Source organism: Ceratotherium simum, chromosome 5 (genome assembly GCF_057802395.1).
Source record: "Ceratotherium simum simum isolate JZ-2026a chromosome 5, ASM5780239v1, whole genome shotgun sequence".
Lineage (NCBI taxonomy): Eukaryota > Metazoa > Chordata > Mammalia > Perissodactyla > Rhinocerotidae > Ceratotherium > Ceratotherium simum.
This window is the reverse complement of record NC_141904.1, coordinates 73,979,448-73,996,203: the sequence shown is the minus strand read 5'-3', so window position 1 is coordinate 73,996,203 and position 16,756 is coordinate 73,979,448. Positions and strand designations below refer to the sequence as shown.

The following is a 16,756-nucleotide window of genomic DNA, read 5'->3' as shown; positions in this document are numbered from 1 at the left end:
TTGAATTTTAATTACTATAACTTATTCACACTTACTATGGTTGAAAATCTGCATCCATTTTTACCGACATTTGCTAAAATATGTATTTCCATAAAATTACTGACTAACCTCATCACAGGAATTCACACCACAGAATGCTCTAGATTTTCAGCTGATATCTTCTATACTTTTAGTTGTATACTACAAAAATGTTTTCTTAATGTTTTCCTAATTCATTGTTTTCATTCTTATATATGTAATCATTTTGAAAAAGAATACAAAGTTTATTCGATTTCTTTTTGTCATAATTGGTTAAATATCAGTAATTTCTGAATTATAATTCTCCCTAAAATAAACTAACCTGAGTATATAAAAGTAACAGCTGTTGGTAATATTACAGACTAACTTATATGGCAAAATACTACCTCATCCATAGGTTATGTTTCTTGTTATGCGCCAAGTTTGCATAAGAGGCCAAAAGACTGAGCTGCAAAATAATTATAGCAAACAACCAAATATAAGCCATCCAAAAATGGAAAAAGGCAGAGATAAATTCTGGCAGAGATGACAGATTGCTGGAAAATATATGGAAATATGGTAGAAAAATCACATCCTTAATCTACAACTATTCTACTTAAAAATTAAAATGCAAATATGAAATTCCATAAAGTAGGTATTGAATGCTGTCATTTTACCTGAAAGTGGTATTTCAATGGCCGTGGAGAATTTTAACAGGAAGAACATTAGAGGTATGATCAATCCTCTTCCACTTAACTGCAACGCCATGGCTCTTCAGGAAGGAGGCAACCCAGAAAGAATGAAAATCTTAATGTCTCCTCCTACTTTTGGTTTAAAGTTGAAGAGAACGTGGTTAACCTGGAAACTCAAAAAACAAACAGAACATACACTCTAAGTTATATATTCTAAAACATCAACATAAGAAAAATTAAATACATTTTTCTGTTGGCAATAATGTTCCTCTTTATGAAACCGTTCTCTAGTAACTCCCATAAACATAATTAGTTTTTCCTCTCTGGTTCTAAAGGACAGTTGATATATGTTATATTGTAAACCATAAACCATTCCAATGAATCATATTTTTGGTCAGAGGAATTTTTACTTGAAGGCACTCTAGTACAGTCTAATGAGTGTCAGTGGCCATGAGAATAACTTCATTTAGTCCATTTCATTCAAAAAGTGGCTCTTTTTCAATCAATTCTTTATATCAGGTTACCTAACCCCATTTGAGTCATTTATTGAGCATTGCAAATTTAATCTTTAATTTTTCTGGCAAAATAAATTTTCATGTTCAAAGTTATCACAGTAATGAAGGTGAATAGTGAGATATAGGGAACGGAAAAACGAAAGACAAATGGATAAAGACCAGCCACTTTAAGCAGAAGATAACGGCATCGGTTGCTTTCCACTTAAACAGAAAGTTTATTCACTCCAAAGTTTACAGAAATAGAATAAAGATTAAAATGTCAATTTTCCTTTACTTTCTCTTACAATTTCAATTTTTTTCTGAAACACTGTGATAGTAGATAGAAACATTGTTTATAATGTATTCTTAAAAATGAATTTGCTCCAAAATGTGATAATTAGTTTTTCAGGTATATAATTTTCTATTTCCATAAAAATCAGTTACTCTATTTATTCACTTAGAACTAGTGAAAAAAACTAATATAGAGTCAGACAAGCCATTAAATTTATATTTAATTCCAAGTATTTGGGCTTTTTTAAAAATTTCACCTCAAGTTGCATCTGAAGAGATTATGGATTGGCATCTTTCATATATGTATACAAGTAGGTCAATTTTAAAGTAGTAACTAATGCTGCTATTTTGCTGTTTGACTTTATAATTCTGAAAGTCGGAAGAGACAACAATCCTATTTATATTTTAATTTGAGAAGTTATATTGATCACAAAGAAAAATACTCCCATGCCCCCCAAAAAAAGTTGTGAATTTTTGTGCTTGAGTTTGAGTAATGACAGTACTCTACTCTGTCTGATCTCAATTGATCCATTTGTAAAATGGGAATTGGAAAAAAATTATCCTTGTGTGGTTCACAATGTTTCCTAAAATGACAAATAACTTTCATTGGTAATTAAAAATATTTTCCAATGTGTCATTATGTTAGTTAACACCCAATATCCTGATGTAAAGGATTATTCCAATCAACAAAATAAAATGTGGAAAAAATTGCTTTCATTATAAAAAGCAGAGCATTGCCTAACTACAAAAATTGAGTTCTCCATATCTGTACAAAGTTGGGGGACACTAAACCATTTAGCTGTTTCTAAGGTGAAAAGTTAGAAGAAAATATTAATGCCTTGTCCTTTGAATTTTCCTTTTCCTTCTCTCTTCCAAAACACTTTGATAATAGTAATCTAAATTCATTGTCTTTAGCTATATATCACTCTTTACCTGAAATCTATTATTTAATACTCTGTTCCATTAATATTCAATGCCCGATTTCTTTAAGGGCATCTCATGTATTTGTTTAATGAGCTGTCCTCTATTTGTAAGGAGAAAAGCTTTCAAAACCATAATTAGGAGACCATATTTCCAGATTAATATATCATCCTACCTTGAAATAGAAAATAAAAATACTAGACAGCCAAATAAATGAGAATAGGCTCAATTTCAACTAATCACCTGATTTAGGCTAGTGAGCTCGATGGTCCCTAATTGCCGTAGTAAAATAGATCGTAGATACTAATTGTTCAATAGTGATGATCTGACTTTTGGAATTTTAATGGTTTTAACTACAAGGTCTTGATCCAAGAAATTCTCTCCCATAAAAGGATGCCACATCGAACCTTGGCTTAAAATAAGACTATAAATTAAGAGATATAACAAACATTGATGACACCATAAGTTTCCAGAATATAGATAATAGTTAATTCTACATCTGACCTTTTCTTCTGCAGAAATTAGCTTCAATTTAGCTGAGACTTATACATTAAGAGGCTGTTACATAAAAGTCTTTGGAAGTTAAAATGTGACCCCCCTGCAAGCAAGACTCCATTAGGTGATGACAACAGACTGAAAATAGCTTTCAGATTGAAAAGGGTAAGTCAGTCATAATTTCATTGTCAGAATGCATAAAGGGCATACTGTTTAGTAATTATGTTTTGCGACAGAAAGACAGCAATAAAATTATATTCCCATTTACCTTTCTTCAAAGAATACGAATTTAATGCCTCACACCAGACCTCAAAGATATAAGCATTTATTGAAACTCTGGATGCATCTGACATTAAGAAAAGAGCAAAATATACTAAAATGTTTTTGAGGCCCAGTCACATGATGCTGATGTCTGAGTGCTTAATGCTAATGACATAACTCAAATCCAAAAGAGAATCAATGAATTTTCATGATCTGGACAAATTGGGTTAAATCTTCCTACTATCCTAGCTCACCCTTAGAAAGAAGAAAAGCATCCTTGACATCTAACTCAAAAGGAAATAGATGTCTTAGTGTCATTAACAATTGAGCCTTCCTGACTTCCTCAGCTTCTCTAGTATGACTAGTGTGATATGGATTAACAACACACTGGTTTTCAGACAGAAACAGAAACATGGATAGGTGTGCATACTGCATGGGACTACTCCTAATACAACAAAAAGGAAATAACGTTCTTTGTTTCTCCAAAACAATAGCCTCTAACATATATACACCATCAATATTACAAAGTGACCTCATAGATCCCTCTGATGTTCTTAAAGTAGCTCTACTGTGGTAAATCTAGAAACAATTTACTCTCTTAACTTAAATTCATCTTCTGCTTTAAGGAATGGAAAAAAGAGTTGGCTTAGCCTTTGTCCATTCTACTTGAACCCCCAAGTAAATGCAAAGCTATTGTGGCCTGCTGGTGACCAGTTAACAGAAGAGAGTGATGTGTAGTGCATAAGATTACAGAAAATGGAGGCAGTATATAATGGGTTCAAAGCCATCACTTATTAACTATGTGGCCTTGGGCAGTTTACCCAACCTCTTTTGCTCACCTCTAGAGATGAATGTAAGAGTTGCTGCCCTATAGCATACTTAGGAGGTTGAAGTGAGGTAATGAAAGTTTAGCACAGAATAACAAATGAAATTTACTACTAGTAGTGACAGTGATGGTAATTTTGTTGTTAGTGGTAATTAGGATACAGCCTCTAGTAATAATATTCTGATCAAAAGAGTATGGTTAACTTGTATGGCTTCTATTAGAGTTACTAAACTGTAACAACTTAATAAATAAAAGACTATTCACTAAAGTATTTAGTAGTGAAATTATATTAATTGATTAAAATATTCTAAAAAAGAAAAAGAAAGTGGGGAGGGGGGAGTGTGGTAGATGGTTCACAAAAAGTGTTCAATTCTTCTTCCCTCCTTGTATCCACATGCTTTGCAGTGTGACTTGACAGGTCCCCCCCATCAAGAAGCTATTTCCTCACTTCTTGAATCTGGCCAGTCTTTGACCAATAGAATGAGCTCTGAGCTTAGGCCTCAAGAAGACTTGCACGTTTTTATTCTCTCTATTGGAACCCTGCTCAAGTCTAGACTGCACTAGCCTGCTAGAAGATGAGAGACATTGTCCCATCACCCTCTGTAATCTTGGCCAACAGCCAGCCAGCCACCAAATGTGAAAGGGCGGCCATTGTAGACGAGCCAGCCCCAGATGACCTGCCAGTTGAACACACATGCAAGAGCCAGCCTGGTCAGTATCAGTCCAGACTGGCTAAGATCAGCAGAACCACCTGACAGGGTTCACAGGACACATTACTCCAAAATATAGCAACTTGGCATATTGAATATTTGAAGCTGAAGGAATTTTTAGAAATGGCAGGTATGGGGAAAACTCTTTGATCTCCCCCTGAAGCAGGTCATAAAACCCTCATGCAAGAGGTTTTCCTCCTATCCATGGAGGAAAAGGAGCCACCTTACCTCTCAAGATGGAGGGATGCTTTAAAGAATCTAAACAAATAGACCTTGCCAAGTTTCTCACAGGTTATTATACTTAGCTCAGACTCCTTTTGTTCTATTTCATTTTACGACTTTCCACTCTTCACCAAACCTAGCATAAAAATGCTCAGGTTTAAATGCTTCTTCAGATCTTCATTTCCTTACGAAGGCTCTTGTATCACATAAAACTTATGTTAAATAAATTTGCATGCTTTTCTTCTGCTTATCTGCCTTTTGTTACAGAGATCCAGCCTAGAAGGGTAGAAGGAAAAAAGATACTTTTTCCTCCTCTGCACATCTGAAGAAATAGTAGAGTTAGGAATAATAACAAATGTTTCCTGTATTAAATCAATCCGTTTTAGTGTGGTTTGCAATGCGGAAATAGCTAATTGATAGAGAGACTATAAAGGAAAATAATTGATACAATATTGATAATTGTTGAAGCTGTGCAATTAATATATATGGAGGTTCTTTACACTAATCTATTTTGGGGTCTTATTTAACATTTCCATAATAAAGACATTTTTAATGTCTATTCAATGTGTGGAAATCAAAAATAAGCCTAAAATATTCCAACAGCAGTAAGGAGATTCCTTCAAGCAAAAGGTGGACAAAGTCATGAGAAGACCTACTGGCATACTTTTAAAACAAAAACAAAAAATAGACAAAAAGACTTCCTTAAGACTACCATGTTACCCAAACCTCTTCTGTTTGAACCAGATTCAGAAAACTTGGGGTCCCTTTGAACATAAGTGTATGTGTTTTATGTACTCAGTATTTGCTATGGGTTTAGAATGTCATGGTCCAACTAAGTAAAACATAAGCCCAATTTATAGTAATTATTCAAATCTGGGTAGCTGTTAGTGTATCCTCTGGATGTCTTTTCATGCACTGATTCTTAATTCACTGATTTTGCCTTATGTTTCCATTGGCGTCTGCTTTAAATTCCAATAACAAAACATAGAAAGGCAAAAAGGAATAAAATAGGTTCAGATTATATTGTCACTTTGGACAATTATGTATATATATCCCACCCTTCTAATCTGAACAGAAACACAAAGTATTTTAAAATTAGTTTAAAGGTCCCTGGTTACTGTTAATACATTCCTAATAATAACCATTCCCTAATAACCACTTGTTTTTTACACTTAACAGTAATGGTGTCATGTTTACTCAAAACCTTTGACACTAAGGTTCTCTAACGGTCCTATTGTACTGTAAACACTTCATTTTTCTTTTAAGGAAGTAACATAGCACAAATTTATATGTCTGAATTTCAAAATAAAGAGATTGCGACTTTATTCTAAAAGGAACAGATTCTGACCAGTGTGGTGCATGGATCAAAAGCAGCTTAGAAAGCTAGTTTCGGACAGTAAATTTTACCTTAGTGATATTTTTCACATCCTTGGCATTTTCTGTCAATAATTATTCACAAATGTGTTCTGGTCAAATTTCTAAAGAGAGAATCTAATAAGGCAAGTCCAAAGAAAAAAGCACCTCTGATGATCACTATTTTTACAACTCTCATTTCTACAGCAGCAGCTACACAAAGCAGCCATGTCAGTGAGAGTCCATCTGCCATTTCTAAAGAAGGCATGGAATGTAAACAGCCAAAAAAAGTGCTGTGTTGACATTCCTCTTCACTAAGGAACAGCATTAAGTTGTCTCAGCCACCATGAATTCTACAGATTGGAATTAACATCGTGCAGGCTAAATCATTAAACCTTTTTCTACTCCGGAAGCTTGAAATAGATCAGCAACTTTTACTGTTACCAGCAGGAAGGGATATATTATGACACTGGTGTCCAAATTGTAGTTTTAAAAATAACTCAATGGATTTGTATAACAGTCTGGGACAGTGCTATAACTTGGAATTGTTGAAATTTTATTTTCTTTCCACACAATAAGGGCTTAAGGATCACCGAGCTGCAACAAGCAAGCGTCTTCATAAGGCCATTTGACATTTTCATGATGGCTTGGATGTCACCTTCACTTCCCTCTGACCTCAAGTCTCCCTTTATGAAACGCCTTTTTATGCGATTGTCAGGTTATTCCCCTGACTCAGGAATTAGGTTTTAGGGGCAGAAAGTCCAGCATATTTCCATAAGCCTGAATGGAGTGTGATCTGACTCTCTCAACACCTTGAAACTGGGAAAGGATAAACACAAAGAAAATTAAAAGGCTTTTGTTCAATCGCCTGCTTAGCTAATGCCATAAATCAATTTACAAGTGTCATAAACACAGTAATCCTGAAATGACTGTTAATGGCTTTTCGCTCTGAAAACAAAGGAAATATTGCACATAATGGCCATATCCATTCAAACTCTTTCATGTCACTGAAGTGACAAGACAAAAGAATTGCTTAGAGTGTTAATTCATCCTCCCTGCAGAAGATCAAAGAAATGTAAATTTTATTATAAGCAAATTGATTTTATTGGAAAAATGTCAGCTTTAATTAATACTTATGTTGGATAAACTAATATCATTAATAATATCATTTATTTAATTAAATTGCAAAATACTGTGGTTGAGCTCTGACAGGAATATAACTGAATCAATATTTTTTTTTTGTTTTTTCCTTATTTACCCGTGTATCCAAAATTCATACCAAGCAGTATGCTATAACATCTAATTCAAATTCTTTCATAATAGAAAAAAAGAAAGAAAAGTCCCCAAAAATCAAGATCACTTGACTGCAGGGATGGAGAAAATGACCTTACATCCCGACATGTAAGTCATGTTCTGACTCATTTCTCACAAAACACCTTACATACCAGTGATGATGATCTAGGGAACTTTCTAACAATTGAGGAATAACATAGATGTACCAAAACACACAAAACTTAGGTGTACAACTCAGTGAATTTTTACGTAAGTATAAATCCATATAACCAATTCTCAAACCTTTTAAGGAGTTTTAGTCACCAAAAGCATTCCACTAGCTTCATTCTTAGAGGATTTCAGATGGCCATTCAAAAGAGAGCAAAACCTGTTTGTATTCTTGTAGCCTCTTGGATCCCAGCCAGGGTGGTATCTCTCCCCTGGGTGATGTTTGGATTATGTGAGGGTCAGTTTTGGTTGACCCAATCACTGGGGAGCGCTATTGGCATTTAGTGTGCAGGAACCATGGATCCTAAACGACCTATAGTGCTGAACACAGTCCTAGCCAATGAAAAATTGCCCTACCTGAAAGGTGTCCCCACCCCTACCGTGAGCTACACTAGTGTTTAGTGTGCTTGGTGAAAAGAAGGTTTTGTGGTCAATGCAGTAGGGACATGCTATCTGCACCTCTGAAAATTTTCAATGCACATTAGCATATAAAGGCTAAGAACCTTATTTTGCTTAATTCAGGGTTTCACAACTTACTTGACTATGAAAATCTGTGTGTGTGTATGTTTGTATAATTTTTATCAAAATCCACACACGGAAGAAACTGCTTTATGAACCACCACCAGCAAATAATGATTGATAAAAAGATATCAGATATCAGATATACTATAAGATATCATTAATAATAGCTATCAGCCTTTAACCTATTGAATAATTTTTATGTGTCATAATTGCTTTTACATATAAACAACTCATTTAATACATAAATCTCACATCATCTTCATGATGTAGATATAATAATATCATAATAATGATGTTGAAGGGGAGGACAATATGCCACCCCAAAATATGCCTCTTTGGCATAAGGATTATTTTGAGCTGATTATATTTAACAAACAGCAGACATAGGAAAAGCTTTGCAAAATTGGTAGAAGTTATCCTTTGTAAGAGACATTTACATTTGCTAAAGAAAATTTCCATTTGTAAGGGTGTCTCCCTCTCTGTACCAGGAAGAGAGGAATGACTCAATTGCCAAAAACTCTTATCCATGGAAAAGGCAATGACTTAAATCTGCATAACAACCTTACCCTTGCTTACTGCGCTTTTCCTGGTCACCTCCCATAAATGCCACCCCTCCCCTAACATCTTTTGTCTGTAGCTGGAGATGTTATTTAAGGTGGTGACTTGGACAATGTCCGGGAGTTCCTCAGTTTTCCTGGGTATCACCCATGTACACAGGAGGTATACATGTTATTAAACTTCTGTTTGTTTTTCCCTTGTTAATCTTTCTTTATTACAGGAGAGTCTCAGCCAAGAACCTAGAAGGGTAGAGGGAAAATTATTTTTCCTCCTCCACAGTTTGGCGACCTACAATGGGACCTGCTGAGACACCATACTCACTCCGGAGCCTGCAGATGGGATCTTGGAAAACTGGCAGAAGCAGTGAAGGGTAAGAATTCTTACCAGTCAGCTCTCCCAGATCTCCCTCTGTAATGCCCAGCCAAGAGAGAAAGATAAATTTCACCTTGTCCCTTCCTTTCCAAATTGAGATTAGCAGGAGAAAATATTTGTGTGAAGATTGGTTGCTTAGGTATAGCCACTCCGGTAAAGATTTTTGGTACGTGTACTCTTGCATTCTATTGACGCTCCTCCTCCTAGACATGGTCCCTGTTTTCTTTTGTCTCTGTCTTTTGTATCGTTTGTCATAAGAAGGAAAACCACAGGTCTGATGAGGTTTTCTTTTCATTTTGTGCTGTGTCTTGGTGGCTTGACTTTGTGACCAGTGAGAATGTTCTCTCTGGTCTCTGCCAGCCAAAGGATGAATGTACCGGCATGCATCTGACAGACAGCCAAATAGGCTGTGGATCCAAGAAGCAGCTTTCTCTTTGTCCAACCATGCCAGTTCTCAGGGGAGTTTGTCATAAGTGCTCCCAGTCCATAAGAAGCTTTTGTCATCTCAACTTTCATCGTGTCATTCTTGCTGTAAAAGTCCCATTACAGTAGGACCCGCCCAGTGTCACAGATGAGTGGGTCTGTAACTGGAGGTATCTCAGGTTTTCATGGGAAACCAGAGACACTATTTTCACTACATCATTCTCACCACCTGTGACAACAAAGGTCTTTGCTTTCTTAGGCTAACTTGGAGAGTGATCTTTCTGGATCTTGCGAGGGCTACATCTTTTGCACCCTCTTTGGGGAGGCCCCTTGTATCCATGATTAAGCCATAAAAAGGCTTATTGGTTTGAGTCACTGTTGAGATTAATATAAGATCCTACTTGTCAATAGCCACACAACAGATCCTTTGAATTGGAAAAACTTCCATATTTGAAGAAAAAACTTTTTTATAGAGCTCTTATCCTAAACTATTGTCTTATTGGTACCTATGGAAAGATTAAATTGAAAAGAGGACAGAAAGGAGTATGATGGCTAACCTTCAGGACTCCCTCAGCAAAATGAAATCAGAAATCCCTTTTTACCTCCACTTTCAGAAAATACTACCAAATTTAGAGAAGAGTTAGATCAGTGGACATTCACAACCCCACTCACAACAACCTTGATTGGCTGCTGAGGGATGCTCTTCCCACACATAATTGTAGTGTAGTTAACAGACAATCCAGATGACCACCTGTGGAAAACCTCCCCTTCACAGAAGAAACAAAGGACCAGAATTTCTCCTAGGACCTCCAAAAAATGATCAGGAAATGGATCAGCTGGAGGCTGATGTTCAGGGGTTGACGGAAGCAATAGTAGAGGCTTTCCTCCTAAGGTGAATTGGTCTAAGGTTGAATTGTGCACTCAAAGAAGGGCATTCAAAGGCCTTTGTTGAATGCTTTATACAGGCTTTTTTAAAGGCATGCTGCATTAAAACCTAAAGCTCTAGAACATAGGAATCTTTTGATTTTCATATTGGTTAGAATGGAAACTTCTCCCTGATATAAAGAAGCAAATTTAGTTGGATGGGCAGGTCAGCCCCTTGATACTCAGGCTGCAATCCAGTTCTCTGGGGAATTGGAAACAACTGTCTTTATCTTGCAAATCTTGGAAAAACCAGAATTGCAGCTCCAGAAGCAATTTAAAGTCCACCACCTCTCCATTTTACCAATCCCCAAACCTCCCCTAGTCATCTCAAAATGCTTGTAGATATTGTAAAAGACTGGGACATTTGAAAACAAACTGTCCTGTACTTAAGGAAAAGAAAGAAAAATTTAAGTAGTAATTACCCTTGACCTCTGATAATAGGCAAATATATCCCAAAACTCCTTGAAAAAAACTTGGATACTTTCTCTGCTTGTGTGATACAGAATTTCTAAGTCATCTTCTCTAGGACCTAAGAGCCATTCTTTGAAATGCAAACTTTAGGAAAATGATTCTCATTGGGAGGAAAAAAAAAGCTATTTGGAAATTGGATAAATGAAAAATCTTAAGTGTTGCCTCCACAATTATTATTATTAAAAAAAAAATAGCTATCTGAGCAGGTAAACTTAACTTTTACCAACTGCTGGACACAGAATTTGGATTCAACTGTTCTTTCATAAACTAGTGAGTTTTATATTACTGGAGCTGACTCATGGCTAAAATTTTAGAACGATGGCCAAAAGGTTTCTGTTTGCATCTGTCTGTTTGTTCATGTGTGTCTATATGTGTTCATTGTAGATGTGTGATATTTTTCAACCTCTGGATGGTATTGCCAAAATTAATTTGTAAAAGATCTTTATTTAATTGATCTAAAATAAGCACTTATGTGAATTAAATATTTCTGAACTCTCAGAAATATAGAAACTAACCCAAATGGTTTTCAAGTTAACATGATCTGAGATAATCTTTGGTAAATAATAGCTAGATTATATTTGTTGGTTTAATTAAAACGGACACATTTTCAGAGTCATCAGCATTAAACATAATGCAGGCATACAACTTTTATTCTACCTAGGTTTATTAGTCAAGTAAGTTCTGTTATCTCTGTTACAAAATTTATCAGGAAGAACAACAGTTTGGGATGATGGCTGACTTGTCTAATGTTTCATGAACTTTTTGTGGGTAGTCTAAACATAATTGTTGGGAACAAGTGATTTAGAAAGATGTGAGATAAGAGTTTTTACATGAACTTTTCAGCAATAATAATGTTTTATGTTGTGTGTACTTAAAAATAGCTTTCAAAACCTTTGGTAACTTACACCCTTAGAATTTTGCTAAGTTAAGGTAAATGATGGAAATTTTTTGGTTATCTAGATCATTTCCAAACAAGATAAAATACTTAAGCATTAATTGCTGACCACAAGTTCATCTACTTTTGGCTTCTTAGTACAGAAAAACTAAAGATATTTGGATCTGTTAGTAAACATGTCCTGTGCCATCTTTAAAGATTCTACTATGAAGAAGCATATGTTTCTAGAAATTATGTGTCCATAAATTTGCCAGTCTAAAGAATGTTGGTGTAACATACAGCTCACAATTGCTTACTTCTTAGTTTTCACTAGAAGTTAAGGGTTCTAAGGGATATATGTAATTAAAACTATTAGAAATAACAAGGGAAACAACTCATTAGGCAAGGAAAGTAGGATGTGTTTTTGGATAAGAAATGGTGTGAGGTATGGAAATGCTTTTGTTATGGGAAAATGAAGTAAATTTTACCTATGTAAAACTGGTTATTGCAGAATTGGAAAGAAGAAAATAAAGGATAAATGGTATAGAAAGTCTGGAAGAGAGAGATAAAAAGAGAGAGAGAGAATCTTACCTGTGTGGTTAAGCTGGCTAAGATTGAATTGTTATTATAAGGATTTAAAAAATAAGCTTTAATATCAATAGTGTATGTACATAAAACTGAAACAATTTTCTTTCTTTCTTTCTTGGACTATTGGTCTGCTAGTGATAACAGATTGTAAAAGGTTTTTGTTTACCTTTTAAGTAATCTGCCTAGTAAGCAAAGATTGTGTGTTTTATCAAAATAATTTCTTGTGATTCATATTGTCTTTATCAAGTCTTTGATTATTTAAAGAAAATTAATTTTCTCAATGTTAAAAGAGCTAAGTTTTGCTCACAACTATGCAACTTCTGTATTTGCCTTTAAAATCTTTTGTCACTTAGTGAGTATTCTTTATGGCAATATAGTTATTTACTTAAGTTCAATAAGAATATGTTCTCCTATGAAAACACAAATACATAAACATACATGCACCCCGTGTTCATTGCAGCATTATTCACAATAGCCAAGACTTGGAAGCAACCTAAGTGTGCATCAAGGGATGACTGGATAAAGAAGAAGTGGTATATATACACAATGGAATACTACTCAGCCATAAGAAATGATGAAATCCAGCCATTTGTGACAACATGGATGGACACTGAGGGTATTATGCTAAGCAAAATAAGTCAGAGGGAGAAGGTCAAATACCATATGATCTCACTCACAAGTAGAAGCTAAAAACTACAAAAAACAAACACATAGAGACAGAGATTGGATTGGTGGTTACCAGAGGGGAAGGGGGAGGGAGGAGGGCAAAAGGGATGATTAGGCACATATGTGTGGTGATGCATTGTAATTAGTATTTGGGTGGTGAACATGATGTAATCTATGCAGAAATAGAAGTATAATGATGTACACCTGAAATTTATACAATGTTATAAACCAATGTTACCACAATAAAATAAAATAAAATAACTACCTCTTCCCTCACCACCAAAAAAAAAAAAGGGGGGGAATCTATTCTCCTTCTAACATGACACAATTGGAAACACTGGTTATATTACCAAGGCTTTGACTGGAATGTCATATTTGAGAATGATGTGCATAAAATTAGATATGACCAAACAGTTTAAAGAAACTAAAGTTGACTTTATGGAGCCAATAAAGCCTCTTGGAATAATCAGCCTGGTAACTTGCTTATAGGGTTCCTGGCAGCCTTACCAGGTGAGTAAGGAAGGTCACTTCCTGGCAGCTACAGGAACCTCAGAAGGGCCTTGGGGTCCTTGGGGACCCTGAGAAGAGAGGAATGCACCCAATCTATAGGTATTGCAGGTGATATCTGATAGCAAGTCCTTGGCTTGTCTTCCTAGTCTTGAGAGGCTTTTAAAGGTTCAATCTGAAATTCCCTATGAAAAGTTCCAGTAAAGCAGATTCAAAAGAGCCTATATGGCCAATCACTATTCTTGCTGCACTTATGTAAATAATCCGGCCAAGTTTAATAAGACTAGAATTTTTGCAAACAAATTAGTCTTACTATGATTATCTTTGATAGAAATGGGTGACTGTAGAGAGAAAAATTATGTTTCAGTAGAAACTATAATACAGCTTGTGGATATTAGATTCTAGTACTGTTAATTGTCTTTGAGGTTTTGTTTTCTACCTGTAACCTGGACTGGATCCTGAATTTTTCTGGTTTCCTCAGATCTGGCTACAAATCTCCAAAATAATGTTTCTAATTTTCTCCCATCTTTTTGACTTGGAATCATTGAAAACTAAAACTGCCCTTTTCCCCCAAAGCCCTGCAAACTGAGTGTGAAAGACTCGATATAAACTTCAGAAGAATCACCACAACAGCTCATGTTTGGACAATCTTCCATGTCTGTTGCTGTATGGGCCACTCAGAAAGTTTACCCGAACATCGATGACACCATCAGAGACACTGAAACTTCAAAAGATACTTCAACCCTGACATCTAGACTGGATGCCCTCAGGACTCAACTGGTTTATAATTTGCTCCAAATCTTTAACCATTGCTTTTCTTTTGTTTCCATAGAAATGCCTCTTATTAAATAACCTGACTGCTTGCACAATATAGGCCTAACTTTGGGAGCCTACTTGCATCACAGCCTCCTGAAATGAGATGCAACTGTTTAACTGAACTGACGTATTCTTAAGACTAAGAGACTAGGTTCAATGAGATATGGAGCAATCTATCAACTTAGCTTCTGGATTGTAAAGCTTGTTAGAAGTTTCAAAAGCAGGGCTGAAGGGGAGCAGAATATGCCACCCCAAAATATTCCTCTTTGGCATAAGGATTATTTTGAACTGATTATTTTTAAGAAACAGCAGGCATAGGAAAAGCTCTGAAAACTGAGTAGAAGTTACCCTTTGTAAAAAGACATTTACATTTGCTAAGGGAAATCTCCATTTCTAAGGATGTCTAGCTCTCTGTACCAGGAAGAGGATGACTCAATTGCTAGAAACTCTTATAAATGGAGAAGACAATGACTTAAATCTGCATAACAACCTGACTCTTGTTTACTGTGCTTTTCTTGTCACCTCCAATAATTGTCACCCCTTCCCCAACATCTTTTGTCTTTAGCTGGAAACGTTATTTAAGGTGGTGGCCTGGGCCATTTTGGAGAATTACTCAGTTTTCCTGAGTATCTCCCACATATAGTGAAGGTATACATGTTATTAAACTTGTTTGTTTTTCTCTTGTTAATCTGTCTTTTTATTACAGGGGTGTCTCAGTCAAGAACCTAGAAGGGTAGAGGGAAAATTATTTTTCCTCCCCCACAACATCCATTTTATATATAACAAAACTGAAATACAGAATGCCCAAAGTCTTACAACTAAACGTTGAGTCAAAGTTAAAACCAATGGAATCTGTTTCTAGAACTTGTTCTTAACTATACCTACAACCATTTCAAAATTTGAAGATGTTTATTTACTATCAGAACAAAACACATCAAATTAATCAACTAAGAGATATATGGAGCAATTATGAAAAGTTTCCTACTGATTAATTCCATCAGTTCTTGACTAACATCTCCTAGAAAAATTGGCCCAAATGTAACCACAGGACCTCCAGGACCAGTTCAACTGATGCCATCTTATCAACTGAGTAATTAAGAAACTGTCTTTCAGAAAATTTGTGAAGTCACGTAGCCAGAGCATGCACAGAAGAAGAAATCTTGACCTGAAGTGACTGTAGAACCAAAGATTCTCCTCCCCACAGAACCAAAGGACATGTCTGGAACTTAAAAGTTGGACTCCTATCAGAAGTGAGGGGTCCATCATTCAGGAGGACCCAGTGTTAAAATTCCTTCCCCACCATACCATAAAAGTTTAGAACCTCATCATAAATGTTTAGAACCTTACCATAAATGTTTAGAACCTTACCATAAATGCTTGAAGCCCACCAATCAAAATCTGTCCTGCCAGCATTTCTGCATGCCAGCCTGTTCTCCCTAACCTCGTAAATTCTGCCCCAACTCCTGAATCAGAGAGACAGATCTGAGGGCACAGACGCCCTGCCTCCCTGCAGATCAGTGTTACAGAATGAAGCTGATCTCTTTCCCCAAAGGCTGATTCCAGCATTAATTGGCTTGTTTATGTGCATTGGGCAAGAGAACCTCAATTTTGTGCAGTAACAAAAATACATTAATAGAGCATTTTCTTCAGGGAAAAAAAATTATCTGCAGCTAGATAATCTAGAACTTCACAGTATAACATTCAAAATTGGCTCAACCAAGAAGGTTTCATCACTTCTAATCTGAGTCAAAACATTTGTGGATTATAGTCTCATGTAAAATAATCAAACAATAAATTTTCTAAAATTTAAGAATTGCAATATATGGAAGACAGAAATTATAAGAGAGTTCCAAACTATATCCAAAGATTGACTTCAGGAAATAAGTTCTTAAATTAAAGAAAGTATCCTCATAACTCCTTTTCCTTTTTCTATCTCAGAGCCCCACTTCACAATACCTAAAATTACAAAAGATTGCTAACAGCTTTTAACAGTAAGCTATGGATATCCAGCTGGCAATTAGATCAAAGCTCAATTTTTAGAATTTCTTTTCTCCTTCTCTACTTGTCCTCTGTCATTAAATACTATCCCCTCTATTTATTTTCTCTTTATTTTTTCCTGATATATTTCAACTTTGCTCAGTATCAAGAAAGAAATTTTCAAAAAGGAAATGGGGTACTTCCAGGTAAGTTAAAAGCTTTGTTCCTTATTTCCCATTGATAGACCAATGACATAAAAAAACATGTGAAAAGGCACTCCTTGAGAATAGAAATCA

The 16,756-nt window shown here is 35.5% G+C and overlaps 1 protein-coding gene and 1 long non-coding RNA gene across 3 annotated transcripts in view; one reads left to right on the top strand and one right to left on the bottom strand.

The window, feature by feature from the left end:
- The window catches only part of CHL1 (cell adhesion molecule L1 like), a 92,156-nt gene extending 83,499 nt beyond the window's left edge, over positions 1-8,657 (bottom strand). For both annotated transcript variants that reach the window (XM_087431357.1, XM_087431358.1), the window contains exon 1: positions 675-8,657. The gene's annotated coding sequence lies outside the window, so the exon portion shown is untranslated. The remainder of the gene's footprint in view (positions 1-674) is intronic.
- A 236-nt stretch (positions 8,658-8,893) lies between these two features.
- LOC147917081 (uncharacterized) lies at positions 8,894-15,162 on the top strand. Its single transcript, XR_015552248.1, has 2 exons — positions 8,894-9,212; positions 12,955-15,162. It is a non-coding gene; the product is annotated as an uncharacterized LOC147917081 (long non-coding RNA).
- Positions 15,163-16,756: the final 1,594 nt, after the last annotated feature.